This window comes from Peromyscus maniculatus, chromosome 19 (genome assembly GCF_049852395.1).
Source record: "Peromyscus maniculatus bairdii isolate BWxNUB_F1_BW_parent chromosome 19, HU_Pman_BW_mat_3.1, whole genome shotgun sequence".
Taxonomy (NCBI): domain Eukaryota; kingdom Metazoa; phylum Chordata; class Mammalia; order Rodentia; family Cricetidae; genus Peromyscus; species Peromyscus maniculatus.
This window is the reverse complement of record NC_134870.1, coordinates 41,601,841-41,624,035: the sequence shown is the minus strand read 5'-3', so window position 1 is coordinate 41,624,035 and position 22,195 is coordinate 41,601,841. Positions and strand designations below refer to the sequence as shown.

The following is a 22,195-nucleotide window of genomic DNA, read 5'->3' as shown; positions in this document are numbered from 1 at the left end:
AAAATCTATTCTATTTTCTCCTCCCAGGGATATTCACATGTTTCTCCTATTCCCTTTCTCTATACCTAACCTCTCTAGGTCTATAGGTTGTTTGTCATTTACTTAATGGCTAATATTTGCATATAAATGAGTACATATAATATTTTTCTTTCTGGGTCTGGGTTACCTCACTCAGGATGATTTCTTCTAGGTCTATCCATTTGCCTGCAAACTACATGATGTCATTTTTCAACAGTAGAGTAATATTCCATTGTGTAAATGTACTACATTTTCTTTTCCATTCTTTAGTTGAGGGACATCTAGGTTGTTTCTAGTTTCTGGCTATTATGAATAGGGCATCAATAAACATGGTTGAGCAAGTGTCCTTTGTGGTAAGACGGAACATCCTTTGGTATATGCCCAAGAGTGATATAGTTGGTTCTTGAAGTAGATCAATTCCAAATTTTCTGAGGAACCACCATATTGATTTCCATAGTGGCTACCCATGTTTTTATTCCCACCAGCAACTTATGAGTGTTCTCCTTATTCCACATCTTCGCCAGCACAAGCTGTCTGTCGCTTGTATTATTGGTCTTATTGGTTACATTAATTTCAAATATTCCTTGCATTGAAAAACATAGATTAGCCACTGTCTTTCTCATGCTTCATTTACACTGGCATTGAGTTTTGTTGTCTTTGTTAGTGTCAGAACTTTATATCCAATTGAAATCATACCAACAAGAAATTTAAATATTTTTCTCATCTGTGTGTCTCTTCACTGATGAACTGTCAAATAACCTCAAGACTATGTTACATGTATGAGACCTTTATCTTTCTTCAGGACTGACTACTTTGATTGTATTTATTACTATCTTATTTACAACACCCAGTTTTGAACAAGTAAAGAGCTGTCAGATACACTAAGATAAGTTCTGAAACACAGATGAATAAAACATTCAACTTCACACAGATTTATAGGACTTCTGAAAATTTCTTTCCTACAAAGTAAAAAATTCTGAATCTTCTATTTCCCTATGTTCTCATGAAGAAGAAAAGGAGTCTAGTTATTGCTGTGTTGTGAAGACTGATCCTTGCAGGGAGAAACTTCTGCATTCACACAACGTCAACAGGAACGGCATTATCTGCTGATAGTTATGTCTGTCTCATTGTTAGACATGTTTTGAAACTCCAGTCATGGTATCTGCTTTTCAAATGGTGGTTCTTTTCTACTTCCCTTGTTTTTTCCAACCACGGTCATGTTGTGATCCTGTCTAGAAGATACTCTCCAGCAGTAGGCAACCTGATCCTCTGATTCTTAAATTCTTTCACCTTCTCTTGCATGATGCACTGAGCCTTAGGTTCCATTGTATATGTGAACAGGGACTGGCTACTCCATAGTAGTAGTCATAATAATAGTCACTTATTATCTGCATTTTGACCAATTGTGGATCTCTATAACAGCCTATCTGCTATAAAAAAAAGAAACTTCTTCAGTGAGGGGTGAGAGCTACACTGACCTTTTAGTATAAAGACAATTCTTTATAATACAATTAGAAATTGTATTGGCATAGGAAAATGGCAGTAGTAGGCCCTCTTTTAGGGCCTCTGACTCCTCTCCCACAAGTATTTGGCTAGGTTTATGGCCTTAAATCCAACAAGACAGCTGTTGGTTATCTCCACGATAGAATCACTGTTGTACCATTTGCTATATCTTACTAAGCTGGTCATTGTTGTGGTTCATAGGTCTTACAGATGAGTAGGACTATTGATTCTTCTTCCCTTGCAGTTTGCATAGCACTTTCCAGTGGGAGGAGAGCTAGTCCTCTCTTACTAAATATAAAATTAAAATTGAAATCAATTCAAATCCATGGTGATATTTTAATTGTGCTGAAATGTAATTTTATTTGTATGTTAATAAATAAAGTTTGCCTGGAGATCAGAGGTCATAGCGAGCCAGGAACAGAAGTCAGGCAGTGGTAGACCGCGCACTTAATCTGATCACATGGCAGGCAGAGTCTCTTTGTGGTCAAGGCCACAGCCAAGTGTGGTGACACGAGCCTTTAATCCCAGTACCAACCGTAGAGACCTGGAGGTCTGTATAGACAGACGGTGATGAGGAAGTTGTGTGGCTGGGCTTAGAGCCAATGAGAAGGCAGAACAGGAAAGCAATGAAAGCACAGGTTAGGCAGGAAGAAACCCTCTCATGTGGGAAATGCTAAAGGGTAGTCAGTGGCTCTTTGCTTATTCTCTGATCTCTTCAGCTATTACCCCTGTCTTTGTCTCTGTGTTTCTTATTTACTAAGACTGTTTAGAATTTTGTCTACACAAATCAGGCTTCCAGGTCAGTTACAACTTAATTCCTCCAAGTCCTATATCCAAAATGTGTGGTATCTTCAGCAATGAGGTCTTATCTTCAACTTCTGGAAGACAACCAGGGGTAGAAACAATAGCCTACATTGCTTTGGGGTCATTTGGACAACCCCTCCTAACCAAATAACAATTAAAAATGAGGTTTGCTTTGCTTGGTACAGGGTTTTCTTCTTAGATAGTTAAAGCTCTTGTTTTTTTGATTGTTGGTATGATGCTAAGGGCCAACCCGAGGTCCCTACCACCAAACTATGTCTCAAATCCAAGCTCGCTTTTTTGTTTTGTATTGTTTTTTGTTGTTAATTTGAGTCATGAAAGTTTTTAGATATAGCAAAGATTTTCAAAAGAAGAGTTCAGAGTACAGAACCTAATTTTTTACAATTTTAAAGGACAAGATTGATTTTAAGACTCAATTGTCTTTGACATAATGTATCTGTGAGTATTTCTAAATGCATTAGGAATGATTGAGTAAAACCTGGCTCCAGACTTCAGTTCAGCAATAGAAATTACATTTTGTATTATTTGTTTTTAATAAGCCATCAGTCAAAATTGATGCCACTGGCAATTGCTTTCCTTTTCCATTAAAATAATAACCAGAAATTATTTTCAACATATTCTTATTGATACCATCTAGAAAACAGTTCTTAAAACTTTTGCTATTGTATTTTTAATTAAAATAAACTATCTTAAAGCAAATATGGGCAAGTTATACAAAAAAGAAATGCAATAAATATTAGAAAAGCTCACCAGTACTACATGTACAACAAAAGAGTTACATTTTTCTCATCTTCCTATAATCCCAAGACTTTCTAAAATATGATTAGTTTTTATTCTTTAAGTAAAGTTGAACTGTAAAATAATCATATCATGTTCTGATATAAAACCGTCCAACACATTTTCCCTAATTCTGTTATTCCTGTAAACTAAAAATTAATCAATGTTTCTGTATATTTTAAGACACCATTGCCTAAAATGGTATTTATTGAATTGTATTAGAATTTCATCCTGTACTAGACAAGAAGTCAAGAAACTTTAAGAAAAATACTTATTGAAGAATAATTTACATGAGAAAAAAAGAACAAATGAGGCACCACATTTGATTAGTGTTTCACAAACACTTAACACACCCATGAAATAAGCATCTGAGCCAAGAAACAATTTTCCCAGCCTCAGGCAAGTGCTCATTACTATGCCTGGGAAGCATTGTTAACACTGGTCTAAAAGCCCTTCTAACTTACATCATATGTTGGATTGGCTTGCTCATTCCTTTAGATAGAATCTTAATACACTATAAGCTTTTATTGTATTATTTTGTCAAGGATTACATTTGTAACACTAATCCACATTGTTGACAGCAGGCTTGATTCATCTTGTTGTCATTTCTTGATAGCATTTTGTTGAAACCATATCAAAATATAACCCTTCTGCACCTCCTCCTGGTAGATATTTAGACAATTCAATTTGGGGTATTATGAACCATACAGGAGCAAACATTTTACAAGTCCTTTAGGGAACACATGACTACATTTCTGTTGGGATAGAAAGGTTCAGCTAATAATGCCCATCATTTTCCAGAAGAAACTATTAATTCATTATACATCCTGCCAAGAATAGGTGTGACTTTTGACTTTTCTCTTTTCTCACCATATGTGGCACCATCTTTCTCATTTTGTTGGATGTATTGGGAAAAACTTGCTTTTCTGTCTAGTGAAATCCTTGTTAGACAAGGTTCTGATTAGTCATTTCTGCGCCAACATTTTCTTGCTCCATTGTGACTAATTCACCTTCTGAAAACATTGTATTCTCACTGTCCCATGAAGCATGGTTTTGTATAAAGTCATACACCCATAAAACTTGTTCTGTGATTCAAAACACTCCATGTTTAGATGCAATCCTAACCTATTCTGTGTTGAACAACAGTATTCTAGGAATATCATACATATGCATTAAATTCTTAATGTTTTACCTCCTTAATATTATTCCCTTCATAGGCCATAAACTATTTTTTTCATTTTTCTCCTTTTATTCACATCCTTAAGGCATAGCTTTGCCACTTCTCTCTCTCTCTCTCTCTCTCTCTCTCTCTCTCTCTCTCTCTCTCTCTCTGTGTGTGTGTGTGTGTGTGTGTGTGTGTGTGTAGGAGGAGTGGTACTTAAAATAGAAAGGCCCCCTGGCAGGGAAGCTCATCTCCCTCCTCCAGCCATGCCACCTTAACCAGGGTGCCAGGTCAGGACACAGACATTTATCAAACATTTTGGCACACTGCAGAGGCCAGGGCTGCACCCAGGGCTCTGGGAGGGACCACTATGGAACAGCCTTACGTAGGCAGCACAGAACTCAGCTCCCCCAGAGGTAATTTGTGACCTACAGAGAAAACCCACCAAGCAGGAGGAAAACAAGACCTTCCTTCCCTGGGGCATAAGGCAGGCAGCAAGGGAGACACCTTCCACTTCAGGGCCTGAGGACTCAACCAGAAAAACAAATGCATGACCATCAGGAAAACATCTTTCAACAGCTAAGAAGCTATTCTCCAGGGCACTAGGTGATTCCAGCCCCAGAGACTTAATGACCAGCTGTGTGTGTCTCCAGGATCCTGGGGCTGTTACCCAAGCAAGAACATGAGGTTTCCTTCTTGGCAAAAAGTTGGAACCAGCCTTTGCCTAGGGAAGCCTAGGAAATCAAAAGCCATGTCTCACTCTTGGTGAGTTCATTGCTGGTGATGATAGACTGAGCCCAAGATCCTAAGTGAACCCTAGAGGGCCAGGAGGCATCAGTGTGGCTGGCACCGAAAGCCAGGCCAGACTAGCCACTTTAGGTGACAATAACCCAGACTCTCTGGATTTGGGAATCCTGGTCACCATCACCCAGGCACATGCCCACCCATGGGCCTAGGTAATGGATCCTCCCCTCCACTCTGGCTAAAATAAAGCAAACCCCGCTCTACAGTGTCCTGGGAGGGAGGTGGCTTCTGCTCTTCAGCATCAGAAAACAAGCCAATCCCAGTCCTCATTTACCTAGAGTAAGCTCTCAGGGACCTGGAGACCACAGTACAATAGTTAGCCAATGTCATCACGCTGGGGTTGAAGTGACAGGGCAGGCTGGCCTGCTCCAAGTTACCCATCAGAAACTCCAGGGCTTGCAGAAAGCGATTCCCCCAAGGCCTCCTTAGTCCAGGCCACTTCCTCTTGCCCCAGATGCAGAACCACCTGGATCAGGTGACTCCAGCCCAGGCACACCAGAGCCAGATGACCACGACACACACCACATAGCAGCAGCAACAACCTCCGGCGAGTGCCAGCATCCCGGTCATCCAGTGCCCGCGAACAGGCAGCCTCTACCGGACATAGATCCTGCAGCCAGAGATTGGCAGCCAGCCCCTCCAGGGGCCAAGCCAGCAGATGACGGTCATCTGTGCTGGCCCTAGGGACCACCATGAGCACAGCTAACAGGAACTCCAGGCACTCATGTTGCACCTCCAGCAGCAGTTCTTCCGAAGCCACACTGGGCCGGATCAGACATCCCAGTAGGCTACCAATGGCTGGCCAGTTGACAGAGGCTGCCGGGGCCTTCCATAGCAGCTCCAACAAGACACGGGAGGAAAGATAACCCCACCACCAGGAAGCAGTCCTATGGGCTGTGCCCACGGGGATGGGATTCCAGCTGGGTCCTGCGCACAGCCCAGCATCAAGGTTCCCTGGCTACGGTGTCCATACCAGGTACCAGGCTCCACAGACCTGGTTCTAACTCCAGAGGTGCTAGCAGGCGCACGGGCTCAGCAGCCCCTGCCTGTAGCCCCTCATAGAGAGGCCCACCTGGTACAATTGCCCCAAAGGGCAGTTCTGGGAACTTGCTCCTCAAGTAAGCCTGCAGCTCCAAGGCAATGTCTCCAGCCAGCTATTTCACCAAAGTCACGTGGGCTTCTGGGATAATCACGTGGTTGCGCTCAAATGCCAGCAGCTTCTCCTGGAACATCGGGCAAAGGGGCGCTGGGGAGCTGAGCTGAGGTGTTGGTGTCTTCTGAGAATGAGTGGGTGTGGGCTCCACTGGGGCGGAGGGTGAGGGGGACACGAGAGATATGGACTGGCTGAGGGTGGCAGGGCGGGGGGGGGGGGCTGTTGGTGTGATGTGGCTCTCAGCAGGCTCAGTTCCCGCCGTCCACTTTGGTTTCACCCTCACCCCGAGGGCTAGTGGCCCTGTCGATGAGCTGCAGACCAAGTGACACAGATCAGAGCATCGGGGGCCATGGCAAAGCCGCTTTACAGACAGGGTGGCAATGCCCAGCACTGCAGCCCTGCTCACACCGAGCGCCAAATGAGCATTAGCCAGGAGGAAGTCCACCACACGGTCCAGGCCCTCTCCACCATGCTGCTTCCTCTGCTTCTGGGAGAACTCTGCCCTGGTTCCCTGCGTCCCGGCATCAGCGTCCCGACCCGAGCATGCAGGGAGTAGGAAGGACCCTGGAGTCCCAGGACCCGCCTGGGAATTGAACATGCAAGCCCCAGGAACCGAACCCCATAAACCAAACTATTTTTAATTGAATATATTTAACTGAGGAAAATGTTTAAAGGTTGCCAAAAGATGCCTTGTCGCACCTTATAAATAGAATGAGCACATGTCTCAGGTAACCTAACGAAGTCCTCTTGGGTTACAGACTTTGTGATGGGGAAGGCCTGTCCTATAATATTTCATTTTGCTATAATAAACACCATGGCCAAAAGCACCTTGGAGGGGAAGGGGTATATTTCAACTTACAACCCCCAGATCACAGTTCATCATGAAGGGTTGAAATCAGAGCAAGACCTCCAGCAGGAGAGGAACCTAGAGGCTAGACCTGAGGCAGAGGCCATGGAGGAATGCTGTTTCCTGCCTTGCTCCCTGCAGTTTGCATATCCCACTTTCTTATACAACTCAGGCCAATCTTCCTAAGAGTGACAACATGCACAGTGGGCAGGCCCTCCCACATCAATCACTTATTTACCAGGAAAATGCCCTAACCGGATGGAATTATTTTCTCACATGAGGCTCCCTCCCTCTTCCCAAACTACTCTAGTTTGTTTCAAGTTGACCAAAAAAAAAAAAAAATGATCAGCACAAGCCCCCCTTTCACAGAGTCACGTTCTACTTGGATGACACACTACATGGACACCCAGCTCACAGCCAAAGTCAACCTGACTTCTACTATTATAACTATTAATGGGAGAAACTGGTCCTACCTGAGTGGCTGTAAGCCTATATTTCTACTTGAGGCTTATCCAGCTCAGTTTATGTTTAGTGAAGTGAACATTATCTTGGAAACAAAAATAAATCCATGTTTCCTAACAGTTTGTGTTTTTTAGTGCTGGTTCCCTAAAACACACTCAGACTTTCACGTTTGTCCTTTTTGCTGCCCCTGATGTTAAGTGACACACTAAAGTGCTTCATAATGGATTCATGATTGCCTTGAAATTCCCACCACTTCTGAAGAGAATGAATGCATTGGAAACTTCTCTCTAAATACAAGAATAATGTTGAAAACATTACATCATTTGATTTTCCTTTTGCTGTTCAGTTTTCTCTAAAAATAGCACAAGTATTCTGTGTACTTCCTAAAGTTAGCCTTTATTACCATTCGAATGTTCTTTAGAGATAATTAGCAGCATTTATCCGATGCCTTTCCACAATGCAATCAAGTATAAATGACACAAAATTAAACCAAATGAATGCATGGAAAGAATGTCCATGTTGACTGAGCAGATCACTCAGTAGATCAGGTAAACACAAGAGTATGATCTGGGAGATCTGGGAGAGCACTGGGAAGCAAAGTCAGGTGGATCCCTGAGGCTCTACAGCTAACCAGTCTGGCCTACATGGTGAGTTCCAGGCCAAAAAGAGACCCTGTATCAACTTTTAAAAAGTGGACAGTCCCTGAGGAATGATGTCTGAGATTGACATCTGGCCTCTACATATATTCAAACACACAAGTACATACACATTTACGTAAATACACACACACACACACACACACACACACACACACACACACACACAAACACAAGCATACACACACAGGTCAGTTTTAAAATCCCCTGCATCCTTTATAAAACAGTTTTGGTCTTTTATATTGTCACTTATTCACATTTATGCAGCATAGTATGTCAATTTGAATATATGTGTGTATAACAATCAAATCAGAGTAACAGTTCCATATTCTCAAAATTAATCATCTCTGTGTTTGGGAGATTCAAAATTTTCTATTGTGTTTATTTTGAAATATAGATCATTGTAGACTATAGTTGCCCTATGGAGCTATAGAACACCACAATTAATTTATTCTGCTTACATTGTCTTCCTACACTCTCAGACCCTACTTCTGAGAGATTAGTGTTTTAGTTTCTGGAGATGAGTAAGAACACTTCATATTTAGTTTTATGTACCTGGCTTATTTCACTTAGTGTGATGTTCTCATGCAAAATTCTTAGATTTATGTCACATAAGATATGAGGAATTTGACCTGAATAGTTTGATTGTTATATCATAATAAAATAGGTATAAGGACCTTAGTGGCAAAGCATGTCTCAAAAGCACAGAAATTAACCATTTTTATATAGAAAAATATGAACTTGATATTTAAAGATCCAATTCATTCCTATTTTTTATAATAATAACAAAGATCAGGATTGGAGGTGTAGCTCTGTTAGTAGAGTACTTGCCTAAAATTCACCAGGCCTTGCATTCAGTCCTTAGCACTCCATAAAGTATACATGTTGCTGCATGCCTGTAATCCCAGCCTTTGGGAGATGAAAGCAGGAAGTTTTAAGATGAGTCTTGGCTGCATAAGGAGTTCAAGGTCAGGTAAGATTTTTTGACAGTGATCTTGTCTCAAAAAAAAATGAGCATCAGTGTAACTTGGTAGGTGGTCTTATATCCATAGCCAACAGAGTTGTCATATTCTATAGTAGTCTTCCAATCACTAGGTCTTAACCAACAGTATATCTGTGGATCCTCCCTCTACTACAATCCCCATGAACTTTCACAATCTTGTTGAACTTGTAACAAGCATAGACGTGTGCTCTTCAGTCCATACTTTGGGTTAGATTAGAGCTGCTCATAGGCATGAATGCATCACACCTGTACTCTCTCTTGCCCATGATCTCATTCTGCTACGTGGATAAACCAGAAGATGATTCTACCCTATAGACCAATGCTCACAGGGGATCTCAACAAGGAAGATTTTAAGGTATGACTGGTGAAAATTATGAGGAATGTTGTTAACAAGAACTGTACTAGATATGATGTAAGTCATGATAAAGGGAAAACTACTTACAGATATAATGTTTTAATAATCACCAACAAAATTACCTGAAGCTGCATTTGTTGAATCTGCTATCAATCAAATTTATCAAGGAATTTTTGTTTTCCACACAACTCATTTTATTTATGTGTGGTATGACATTTTGGGGAATGATGGGGCTTATGATTCAAATAGAATTCATTATGAATCTATGTAACTAAAGAATGTTATATTATCTCTTTCATTCTTGCCATGTTCAAAGGCAATTTGGAGGCAATAGTAAGAGCTACTGTTCTATACTATTGCTGTCCATATTTGTTGAAGTGATTACATAATGTATATATAGCTTTTCACAGTACATGGCAATTATTCCAAGAACCAGCTACAAATTAGTATGCATACATATGTATGTATGCTTATGTTTATGCTAAAGACAATGCTCCAGAAAAATCTGTGTTCCTCAAAAAATTCCCTAGGAAACCTAAAAAATTCTCTAGGAATTTTATTTACCAAATGCTAACTACTTGTATTCAGACATTTCAGAGATCAGTAGAACTGTTCATTGTCAACAGTTAAAGCCCAATTTGGGTATGTAGTAACAGAAATTTATATACAGCAAATGAAGTTAACTAATGTGTAATGGTAGCATTCCTGATACCATTTCCTCCCTTACATATAGTCAAATAGCTAGCCTGGCAGGACTCAGCATCCAAATCTGACCCAGATTTTCTCCATCCGTCTATTAGATAAGCCTCAGAACAATTTTACCTTTAAAAGCACTATCATGTGTCAAGGGTATCACAATGGTCACTCACCTTGACACTGGTTAAAGACAACAAGCCAAACAACAAAGAAATAAACAAGAATTTTTTTTTCACTTAGGGTAGCAGTATAAAAAGCAGGCATCAAAAAGTGGTGCCAGCTCCCAGCATTCCATGCTCTCCCACAGGACACTCCCAGGAAAGGGTCAGGTGTACATGCACGAATGAGAAGGAATTGCTGCCAGGAAGTCATCAGTATGTACCCACAAACAAGATACCAGTAAGATGTGGGGCTGAGGGAGACTAGGAATGACTGCGTCCAAGTAGAAAAAGTAAACAAGCAAATGCCCTTATAAAGAAGTCTATTATATAGACTACATTAAAGACTGCCAAACGTATGCAGAGGTGCCTGGATCTGGAATACAGATACATACTTGAACAGAGCCCCGGGTCTTTGGAATGCTCTCCAGAAACCTGCAATGTAGAATGTCCATGGGATCTCTGTGGGAAGGATAGACTCCATATGAAGTCTGCCAGGCAAATTCTAGTAGCTGCCATGATCCAACCCAAAATATCCATGTAAGATTTGGGCCTGGAGTCAGTCACCTCACTAGCAGATATTGCTTGTTGGATGCATGACAATGATCCAAATAATAATTCTAATTCTTAACTGATAGTGGAAGAAAGAGGAGCAAGGAGAGTAATACATAGGAGTTAATTTCAGGGACAAACTTCATCTTTTTCCTCCAAATAATCCTGAGTAGATTTTTACTACAACCAGTATAGATATTTTATTTGAGTGAAAGAAAACTGAGTCAGCACAAAGTAGAAATAAAATTACAGAAAGGGTTGTCGATCTATATTTTGATTTTCCCCATTTCATACAAGGAGAACAAATGAAAGTTAATCATTTAAATCAAAGTTGCCCAAAGGGAAGAGCTATGGCCAGAATGTTGTATCTAGAGATGTAAATTTCTTTTAGGAAAAAAAAACTATTAAAAGCTGCTACAAATTTATTTGCCATTATCAGCAAGATTTTAATCATTATCTGCATAATGTATGCTTACTTTGTAAACCTGTCTGATAAATAATGATTACTTTGAAATAAATGAAATGTTTTTCTGGTTTCATTATATTCAATTGATAGTAAACATGAGATATTGAGACAGATAAAAGTTAAAAATAAGATTAGCAAAATATTAAATTAATATTAAACTTATTTGGTTCAAAGTACATAGTTAGATATCAACCTGTCCCCAAAATAGTGCCACATTGATATAACTTGATTTATGCCAAAACATAAAATTTCAAGTAGTCATGAGTATGTGTGTGAATTTATATTTTACAATATAAAATGTATAAAATCTAGTGAACTGAAGTAAAATGTGCAAAGCTCCAAAAGGATAAAGTCTGATTCTCATTTTCTCTATTAATATTATCTAGATTCTCACTCACACAAATAAAAGCATCAGATTAGGGAAAATTAAATTTAAAGGTAATAATTATGTCCTCACTTCCAGGCATATAGATTAAGACACACAAATGTACATTTCTGAGGAAATGTAATCATTTTTAAATAATTAGAATGAAAACATCAAAAATAGAAACATCTTAAATTCTTGAATGGCATTTAAATTTTGAATGTATAAAAGACATTAATATATTTGAACATTCTATTAGTAATTAGTTCTTAGACTAAAAAAATTAAAGTCTGAATATTTGGTTTTAAGAAAGCTGTGGGACTGGACCAAATTAGTGTATTCTTGCCTCAATTTCCCATATGTTTTGGTTCAAATTAAGTGTCATCAATAATCAATAAATGATACTAAATTTTGCTTGTATTTTGTCCCTTTTGACAGAACTCTAGTCCAAGATGACAATTTTCTTCCAGTAAAATGTAACCTATTGAATTTATTTTCATCTGTTTTCTTCTAGATGTTTCCTGGCTTGCTATCCATATATATTTTTTTTCCTAAATTGTGGGATTATTGGGATTGCTGTTCTCTTTCCCCTGGGGAAAGAAGTGGATTTTATTCCCATGCACAGAAATGGACTGAGTCTGAGATTTAAATGGCTTCTGTAGAGGCTAAACATCTAGTACACAGTAAACTAAAAATAAATGTATCACATTCCATAAAATTTCCTAGAAATTGGTATTTCAAGACACCATATTGGATGCCATAAATATGTAGAACTTACGTTTATCAATGAAAGGTCAGCTATTTAAGAATATCTGATAATTTTGTAACAAAATATAATAAAAACTGAATATTGAAATTCATTTAAGATTATGTTTCCATATGAAATATTTATAAAGCAAATAAACATGATGTTGCATCTGGGTAGACAAAACAATTTCTGGGTCTTGGGGTGATAGAGATAACTACATTAATGATATAATTTTTAATTATACATTTTACTGCTTAAAATATTAATAATATAAACCAGATATTGAGTCCATGCTCTTTATTACATTATACAGTATTAATGGCAGACTTTGCTCTATATGGAATATCTAATTAAAACAAGACTGCATAATCATTGAGAATAAGTACAATCATATCATCAGAATTAAATGTAGATTAGAAAATACAAGGGCAGAAGAAAGAAAACCATGAAGAAAATTCAGATTTCATATATTCAGAGATCAGAGTTACTAATGGCAAATTCAGAAAGGTGAAAAGTTATTATTTGTAACCACAGAAGAATTACGAAGCAGACAAAAATATTCCACCATATATTTTTCAGTTTTGCTAAGCAACATTTCTGGGCTTCGGTCTGGGCTGGGTCAGTCATTTGTGTCAATGACCCCATTTCCCCTGAGAAGTGATCTCTTCGGCTTCATCTGCTTTACCATCTCTCTTCATCAGTGTTGGGCACTGTTAATAAACAATGAAATGAAAATGCCACCAATATATTTATATGACAAATACCTCCAATATGTTTATATGACGTTGTTTATGTCATACTTATATGACATAAGCAATTAAATGGAAAAACTACCAATCTGTTATTTAGAAACCAAATACATACAAATTGCATGTCCCAATCCCTCCACTGGAAGTCCCTCCTGGTCACAGGAGATGGCCAGTTCAGGCTGTGCATCCACCATTTCTAGGAGTCTTAACTGGGGTTATCCCTGTAGATTCCTGGAGTTTCTCTTGCCCTGGGTCTCTACCTGACCCTGAATTGCACCTTTCTGGTCATCTCTTTCAGCACTCTCCCCCTCTATCTATTCCCCAACCAGATCCCTCATGTTCTCACATTCACTTGCTCCCAATCCACCCACCAGAGCTCTCTTCTATTTCCCTTATCCTGGGAGATCTATATGCCCTCCCCATTAGCTCTTCTTGTTACCAGGCCTCTAAGGGTCTGTATAGTATGGCTATCCTTTACCTCCCCCTCCTGTCTTCATTGGGGTTTCTATTGTTGTGAAGAGACACCATAACCAGAGCAACTCTTAAAAAAAAAAAAAAAAACATTTAAACAGAAATACAACGTTCCCAAGTAAATTGACAAGAGCTGCTCATCATTTCCATGAAATACTGATGCTGAGACCTAAGAGAAAGGATGTACTCCAGACTTCATCAGCGGAGATTACCAAAGCAGCATTCAAATAAATATGTGTTAGAATACATGCTGCCCCTCAGCTTCTGAGATGTGTCACCAATGGAACAGAGGTACAAGAAAAAGTCAGTGTCTGTAGGTTTCCCCATCATGATCTTGATGCCCCTTGCTCATAGAATCCCCCTTCCCTCTCTTCAACTGGACTCCTGGAGCTCCACTTGATGCAGGGGAGGGGCTTGGACCTGCCTCACCTGAATATATCAGGCTTTTCTGACTGCCCATGGGAGGCCTTACCTTTTCAGAGGAGGAGATTCAGGGGGGTTGCAGTGGGGGAGGCTGGGGGTGAGTGGGAGAAGGGATGAGAGGGGAATCTATGGTTGGTATGTAAAAGGAATAAAAAATTTCTTAATAAAAACTATCAGGAATAAGTGGTTAGAGTCAATCCTAAGGAATACACACTTTTAGTAGTAACAGAATCCCCTTTCCTGGGTAAATAGCCAGAAGATTCTCATAACAAAGACAAGATGTAGCTATCTTTTTGGTTTTTCGAGACAGGGTTTCTCTGTGTAGCTTTGCGCCTTTCCTGGGACTCACTTGGTAGCCCAGGCTGGCCTCAAACTCACAGAGATCCGCCTGCCTCTGTCTCCCAAGTGCTGGGATTAAAGGTGTTCGCCACCACCACCCGGCCGATAAAAATCATTTCTATCAAGGCTGTCAGCCAACTGATATGGGAGCAGCAGCATTATGGAATTGACAAGAACTGGACTTCAAATGAGAATGAGGGTGACATTGGGAGTCCATATGGCGACCAATCACCTGACCAGGGCAGTACAGCAGTGTACACTGGATATGCTGTGTCCTAAAAAGCACATTGCTAAGATCAGGTTATAAAGAAGAAGGGCAAGCAACCACTGGACTCTTCATCTAGGTAGGAATCTGTCTCCATAGTACTATCGAACGACAGAAGGAAGATCTATGTCCCAGGAAGCAGTCTGCCCTGCCATCCACTACTAACTTCAGTGTGCCTTACTTACTGCCTAGACCATCACAAGGGTTCAGCCAGTATTGTTTAATGAATTAAAAAATGAGCAGGGGATACATACAATGACAGCAGAAATGATGACTAGTACAGGTGAAGAAAATCCAAAGGAAGTCCTGTGTGAATTAAAGATATGGAAATCTGGTCACATGACAAAAGCGCAATTTTATACAAACACTGGACCAAATATTAGGAGATCTTCTTTGTGCTGTGGATATCACTCTATATAAATTGATAAGTACCTAGTTCTACCCTATATATTTACCAGAATTATATCCTCAGTCCACTATTTACTTATTTGTAGATTTGCTAATGTGTAATTTTTTAAAAGTCAAATATTTCCTTAAGAAAGAATTATATGGAATTTTAATGTCTTAAAAATTTACTCAAGTGATTTGACATTTTGCATATGTGCATTAATGCTTTTGTCCATAATAGATCTTTTTAGACACTAAAGCATAATAATAATAATACTATGTAATTTATTAAAGTGATAAATTGGTAAAAATTTTAAATTGTAGATTAGATGAAAAGAACAAATATGGACATGACAGAAGGTAGATATCATGTGAAACAAAGTCATCATTAATTTAACCCTAAAATTATAATTGCAGATAACACATTTCTTCTAACTAAATTATAATTCTTTCTAAAGCCAAATAAATATCCACAAAATTATAATGGGAATGGACTCCCAAACTGTCTAAGGTTAAGCAAAACCATGAGTAAAATACTTCAGAAACTATATATTAGACATATTATATAATGAATCTAATGGGAGACTCATTGGGGAGGATTATTTGAGCACACAAGTTCAAAACCTCCATCTCAGATGTTTGGTTTCCTAGACAAGTTTTTTCCTCTATCTTGAGAAAAATTCTAAAGTGGTATCAGTGATGATCAAGTGGGTTGTACTGCCTGAGAAATGGGCCACAGGGTATTAGAAGTAGAAAAAACACATTGGGTGTGATAGAGGACCCCAGAAGCTTGAGTTTCAGGTCAGGCTGAACTAAGTGAAAGACTTTCTGGAAATAAACAGTGAGGGGACTGCAATACTTGTAAATTTCCACACGAATCTCTCTCTGGTCCAGACCTGTGTGTGCAATCCTGTCCCCCTACAACACAGGGGAATACTTTTTGGGCTGGTTTTCGATGAGGCAATGGGGTTATGATAAGACCTCACAGCAGATCATATATTTTTAATTCAGAAGAGCTTTCTAATGTTTTCTCCTCTTAAAACTAGTTGCTAAACACATGATTTCTCCAAGACCTCCTACAAATACCTAAGTGCAAGTGTATGTATGTATATCCTTAACACAGGAATACGCACACATGCACACATGTGTAACCCATTTATTAAGGCCAGCAGTCCTCACAGCCTGGCTCTAAAAGCTTTCTGTATCATATTGTCACCACTAGGACCATCTCTCATGTTATAGAATAACCATGTGCATCACTTAGCATATAGACATTCATAGAACCTTCCACATATGTGGAAACTTGCTTACAAATATTTAGAAATAAGAAAGTCAGTCTCGGATGTTTAAAACACAGAGGCTGGAAAAATGGCTCAGCAGTTAAGAACACTGATTTTTAACTTCCAGAAGATCCCGGTTCAATTCCCAGCACCCACATAGTAACTAACAACCACCTGTAACTCCAGTTCCAAGGAATCAGACTCCCTCTTCTGGTCTTCTCAGACAAGAGGTGTACACATGGCACACAGACATACATGCAGGCAAAACACCTATACAAATAAAATCATTTAAAAAATAAATAACATTTTTAGATATTAGTTCACACATATAAATTTTCAGAAAGAGTTTTGTACTGAGGTATAAACTAAAGCATGCAGTAACCACAAAATATCTTGGAAAGATATTAACAAAATGTATTGGACTCTTATGAAAACACGTATGTGTTAGTGCATCTGGTATATTCCTAAAGCACTAAAATGTACATTAAATATTTAACATTTGCACTGAATGAGCCAGATGCAAGATTTGAAACAATTCTCAGAAAATTTAGAACTTCTAGAAATGTAACTTGAAGATAAATACTTAAATGAGTCCAATTCTAAAATGAAGACATCCACCTGCAGATTTGATTTGAACTATTGCCACTTTATCAAATGGAAGCAAAGCAAACAATAAATAACACTAAGAAATTCTCAAAGGAATTTGAGCCAATCCAAGCTAATGTCACAGTGATTCAATGACAGAACTCAGGTTCTGCATGCTGAAGTCCAGGAATCTAATGAACTAGTAAGTAGAGCGTGACGTTGGAGTTCCGGACAAGAGCACTGTTATTGAACTTGGCATTAAGTAAACTCCAATTTGTTCAAGTGGGAACTATTAGTTGTCCGAAAACAGTAGTGAGATATAATTTCCTATTTATTCCACTTTGTTCTTAATCTGTATCTAATGCTTAAATAATAATTTAAAAGTTAAGTATAAAGATTGGTGTAGGAATAATCGTTAAGTAGTGAGAATAGCACTAGGTAAAAATTAGAGGTCACTGTTGTGGATGAAAGACATCCATAATAATCTATCCATCATTTTGAGATCATTATGTTGATTATCAAATACTAAACTATTTGACTTGCAGATTTTAGTGGAGGCATAGAAAACCATGTGTCATCTGCTTATCGCTAAAAATGTATATTCTCTCATAATCATCATTTTAAATAACCATCATTTAGAAAAATACTTTTTATCAAACAGTAATTTTAAAAATAGTCTAACATAGGCTGATTTTTCTCATTTCTCTTCAAGTTTGCGAGTTTCATACATGTTCACAGTGAAATATGATCATATCTAGTAACATTTCCCCCTGCAAATCTCCATGTCCATCTAAACAAGCTCCCCCAACTCCATATATTTTCATTTTCAAAATTCACAAAATTCAGTTAGTTCTGACCATTGTGCATGGGTGAGGCACCATATATAAGAGTAGTGGTTCTCAACTTTCGGAATACTATGACCCTTTAATCCAGTTCCTCATATTGTGGTTATCCCCAACCATAAAATTATTTTTGTTGCTGCTTCATAACTATACCTTGTTACTGATATGAACTGTAATGCAAATATGTGATATGCAGGTGGTCTTAGGCCATTCAACCCCGCCAAAGGGGTCACGATCCATGGGTTGAGAACCACTGTACTAGAGCATGGGATACCTACCAGTGACCTCAAAGAAATGATTCTCCATCCCACCCTGCAGAAACTGCTCATTGCCAATACCTCCTCAGCATATGACAGGACCTGGAAATTTTCTCTCCCATCAATGCCAGAATTTTGGCTGGCTGGATCTTGTGTAGGCTTTTTGAGGTAACCACAGCTTGTGTGAGTTCATGACTATAATAGCCTCATCATGTCCATCAGACATCATGTCATGGCAAGCCTCCCCATTCTTTGGCCCCTACCTTGTTTCTGCTTCTTTTTTTGCCATGTTCCCTGAGCCTTAGTGGTAGTGGAACCAATACGGTTGTCCCATTTAGGAATGGGCACTCATAAACCAAAATTTTTGGTGACATTCTTCCATTTAATTTTGTCCTACTATGAAATATGAAATCCCATCATAGAGACTTAAGAGGGGCCTAGAAAGGTTTCCTCGGGTGATAAGTCCAAAGGATGGGAACAGATCTAGAATTGGACGATGAAGCCAAGAAGAGTAAGGCAATGTGAAGACAGGTGGAATGGAGTATAGAGGTAATCCTTATATGGGTTTGCAGGTGTATGGTTCATTAGTTATGAAGAGCAAGTGTGAACACATGCTATGTATGTGTAGTTACCCTGCTTTTCCTGGGCATTCCTGACACAGATCTTTTGTGGCAGTCTGGTTCACTGGTAATTAGTGAGTATAAATTAGCAAAGGAGTAAAAGAGTAGATCTCAGAAAAAATTTCAGTTAAAATTATGAGGATGGTTGTGATGGTGATGATATTTAGATTAGTACTTACAAAAGAGATATTTATTTTAAAAAATATTCTATCTCTGTAACATGTGTTAGCATACACTGTGATAATTGTTAGAGGAAGCAAGGACAGTGCATGTAGTTAGGTTATTTCAAAGTTTCTAATTCTCCTCATAAACAAGGCCTATTTTTCTTTCTTATTTCATTCTTACTCTGGACCACATTTACAGACTTAGAAGAAAGAACAGAACAATCACCTAGAATGCATCTTCTCAAGAAATAAAATAATGCTTAAGGACCTATTGGTGAGACAGAAGCAAAGTGCATCACAACCAACCAAATATTCATCTTATTACAAAGAATATGTTGGGTACATGACTTTGGTCCTGGACCAGATCTGCTGGCAATGGAGATTTGTGTCACTTCAGAAAGTCCATATTGGGTAGCAGCATTGCTCTGTCAGGTGGCAGCCTTTCTCATCATTTTCCAGAGCCAAGAGGGCAAACATGTCCCCTGGGCTGCTTAGATGACAGATGCTTTTTGCATGGATGCCCTGGGTTAGGCACCTTCCTGGAGATTCATTTCCACACCAAGCTGGGATCACAGAATCCATTCAGCAAATGAGGACTGACTGGACCAGCTGTTCCTCTGTAACACATCGAGGCTCTTCAACTCGTCTGAAACCTTGTACAATTTATCTGCACAGGTGTTGCAGATGGAAAGCTATTAAATTTTCATTTATCTTCGCATTTCACTAGAGGCATTCAAGTCTCCCAGAACTAGAAAGGGTTGAACTCTTACACGATGGAAGTTAAGTGTTCTGGAAAGAAGCAAGAACATGCAAGCAATAACCCTGGTTGCTTGTAATGGCTCTTTGGTTTCTGAGTTCATTTGCCTTTCCAGGTGCTGTTGTGCTGGGTACATTAACTGATAACCATCTTTTCAAACATTTCATGTTCTAATAACAAACATTGGTCTCTCCTACAAGCTACTGAGCTTGGTCACTGAGCTGGTCACCTGCCAGTTGGTACAGCTTAGTCTTCAGAGCTCATGTGAAGTTACCTTTTTGTGGTGGCATGTGTAAATTTTCCTTAAAGATAGGCCAGAAGACTGACCCAATATATCAATGGGTTTATTTTCATCTAATCATAATTGGAAAAGATTTAAATGGTATAAGTAAGTCCTAGTTTGAAACAGGGCCTATGTCAAGTGAATAGGAGAGGAAGATATGGTGGCAATCCATTAACCCATGCATTGGAGAATGCAGTGAAATGACTTCAAGTTCCTCCTTTGTTAAGAAAATGATTTCTCATCTTTAAGTGGGGCCATGTAATACTTACTTGATGAGATGGATTAATGTACTTAATTTACTGTCTCTATCACAATTTGTGTCTCAATATTAGAAATGACATTATGAAAGTAGCTACATATTGTAAGAAACCTATGAAGTTAGCGCACTGTGCTTTGATACTTTTCTTTTTCATTTTCTTCCCCATCTTCCTCCTTCTCAGAACATATACAGGAAACCAAATGAAGGTTTGTAAATGTTCCTAAATTCCTTTAACTCCAGTCTTTGAAATTTTTATGGCATATTCTGTGTATTCATAGAGATTCGACACAGCGCTTGCTCCCAACAATTAGGAGAGGTAAGCATTTTGAGGATCCTCTTAGAGACAGGAAACTGAACTTAGAGAAGTGAAGAAATACAAGCAAGGTCAGGAGCCCGTGTACCCCATTGCAGAAGTCATCACCCTACAGCATTTGTCTGGCACAAATTCTAAACCATGTTGTTTTTGTTTTTGTTTTTGTTTTTGTTTTAAGTTTTTCCAACCTGGGTAGAAGAAATCTTGGGGTTGGATCTCAAAACACATTTAATTTAACAAAAATAAGAAATAATATAGAGAAGAAAGGCATTCTTAGGAACAGAAATTTGCTCCCATAGTCCTGTGCCTTTTTCATCAAATACAAGCTTTTTTTTTTTTTTAATAAATAAGAAAAGATCATTAAGACCTAACACTGGAAAACTGAGTAATCTTTTTCTGTATGTCTTCTCTCTCTCTCTCTCTCTCTCTCTCTCTCTCTCTCTCTCTCTCTCTCTCTCTCTCTCCTCTTCTCTCGATCCTTATCTCTCATATCTACCCCTCCCTCTCAAATTCATTCCCACTTCTTTAACCATTGCTGTTACATATCCTTATAAACAAATCAACATATAAACACAACCTGCTGAGCCCCCCCACTCCCCCTGTCACATTCAGCATTGCCTGAATCTGCATTTCTAGGGCTGACTACTCGGTATTGGATAAACATTCAGAGGTCTCATTCCTGGGAAACCCTGATTCTCCCTCTCTCAGCAGTTTATAATTGCCTGTTAACTCTGCATGTAGGGGTGAGGCCCAATGATATTTTCCCTATCTACATTGTGTTGTTAACTGTTATTGGAATTGTTCAGGTCTTGTTTAGGGAGCCATGTTGTTGAGATTTTATGGGTGCAGCTTCCCTATCATAGCTAGATGGCACAATCTCACAGCAGCTTCCTGGACCTCTGATGCTTACCCTCTTCCGTACCCTCTTCCATGATGTCCTTTGTGTCTTGAGTATAGGAGTTGTGTTGTAAATGTTATCAGCAGGGGCTGGGTATCACGGTCAGTTATTCTCCGTATTTTCCCTAATTGCAGCTCTCTGTGATGGTATCCTTATGGTGCAAAGAAAAGCTTCTTTGAAGAGGGATCAGAGCTACACTTATCCATGTTCCAAGGATAAGTATTTAGAACACAGTCAGGAATTTATGTTGATCTAGTAAAGTGATGGTAGTAGGTTCTCCTCTGTGATCTATGGCAGCTGCCTGATGGCTTCGATTGGCAGATCCTTGCTTTTGTGGAGACCTTCCATTCTACTTCCCAGGAGTATGATGTCAGGATCTTCTTCCTTCACCACTCACCTCAGACACAGTGCACAGCAGGTGATTTGATCCCTTGACATGTCCATGATCCCGGAAGCATAGACTCTGCTCTCAGCATGTTGCATCAAGAACTGAACATTTATGTATTTAAAGCTTGTCAAAAGCAAAACTGGTACAATCTCTCTTTGAAAGATACTTTTGACATTTGCAACTAAAAACTGTGAAGCTCTTCCCAGACTATTTTGTTTGTATTTTGTCTTAATTGATGTGAAGTCACTAAAAATTCTTAATTCATACAAGAGCCATATTTGATATATTTTTATCATTATTAGTTTTCTGTTATTCACTATCCATTGATAGTTCAGTACCTTGACATGCATTTCAGCTCTCCCCTGCTAT

The 22,195-nt window shown here is 39.0% G+C and overlaps 1 pseudogene; it reads right to left on the bottom strand.

Moving 5' to 3' along the window:
• Positions 1–5,356: 5,356 nt before the first annotated feature.
• Positions 5,357–22,195, bottom strand: part of LOC102909623 (mitochondrial dynamics protein MID49-like) — a 38,284-nt pseudogene continuing 21,445 nt past the window's right edge.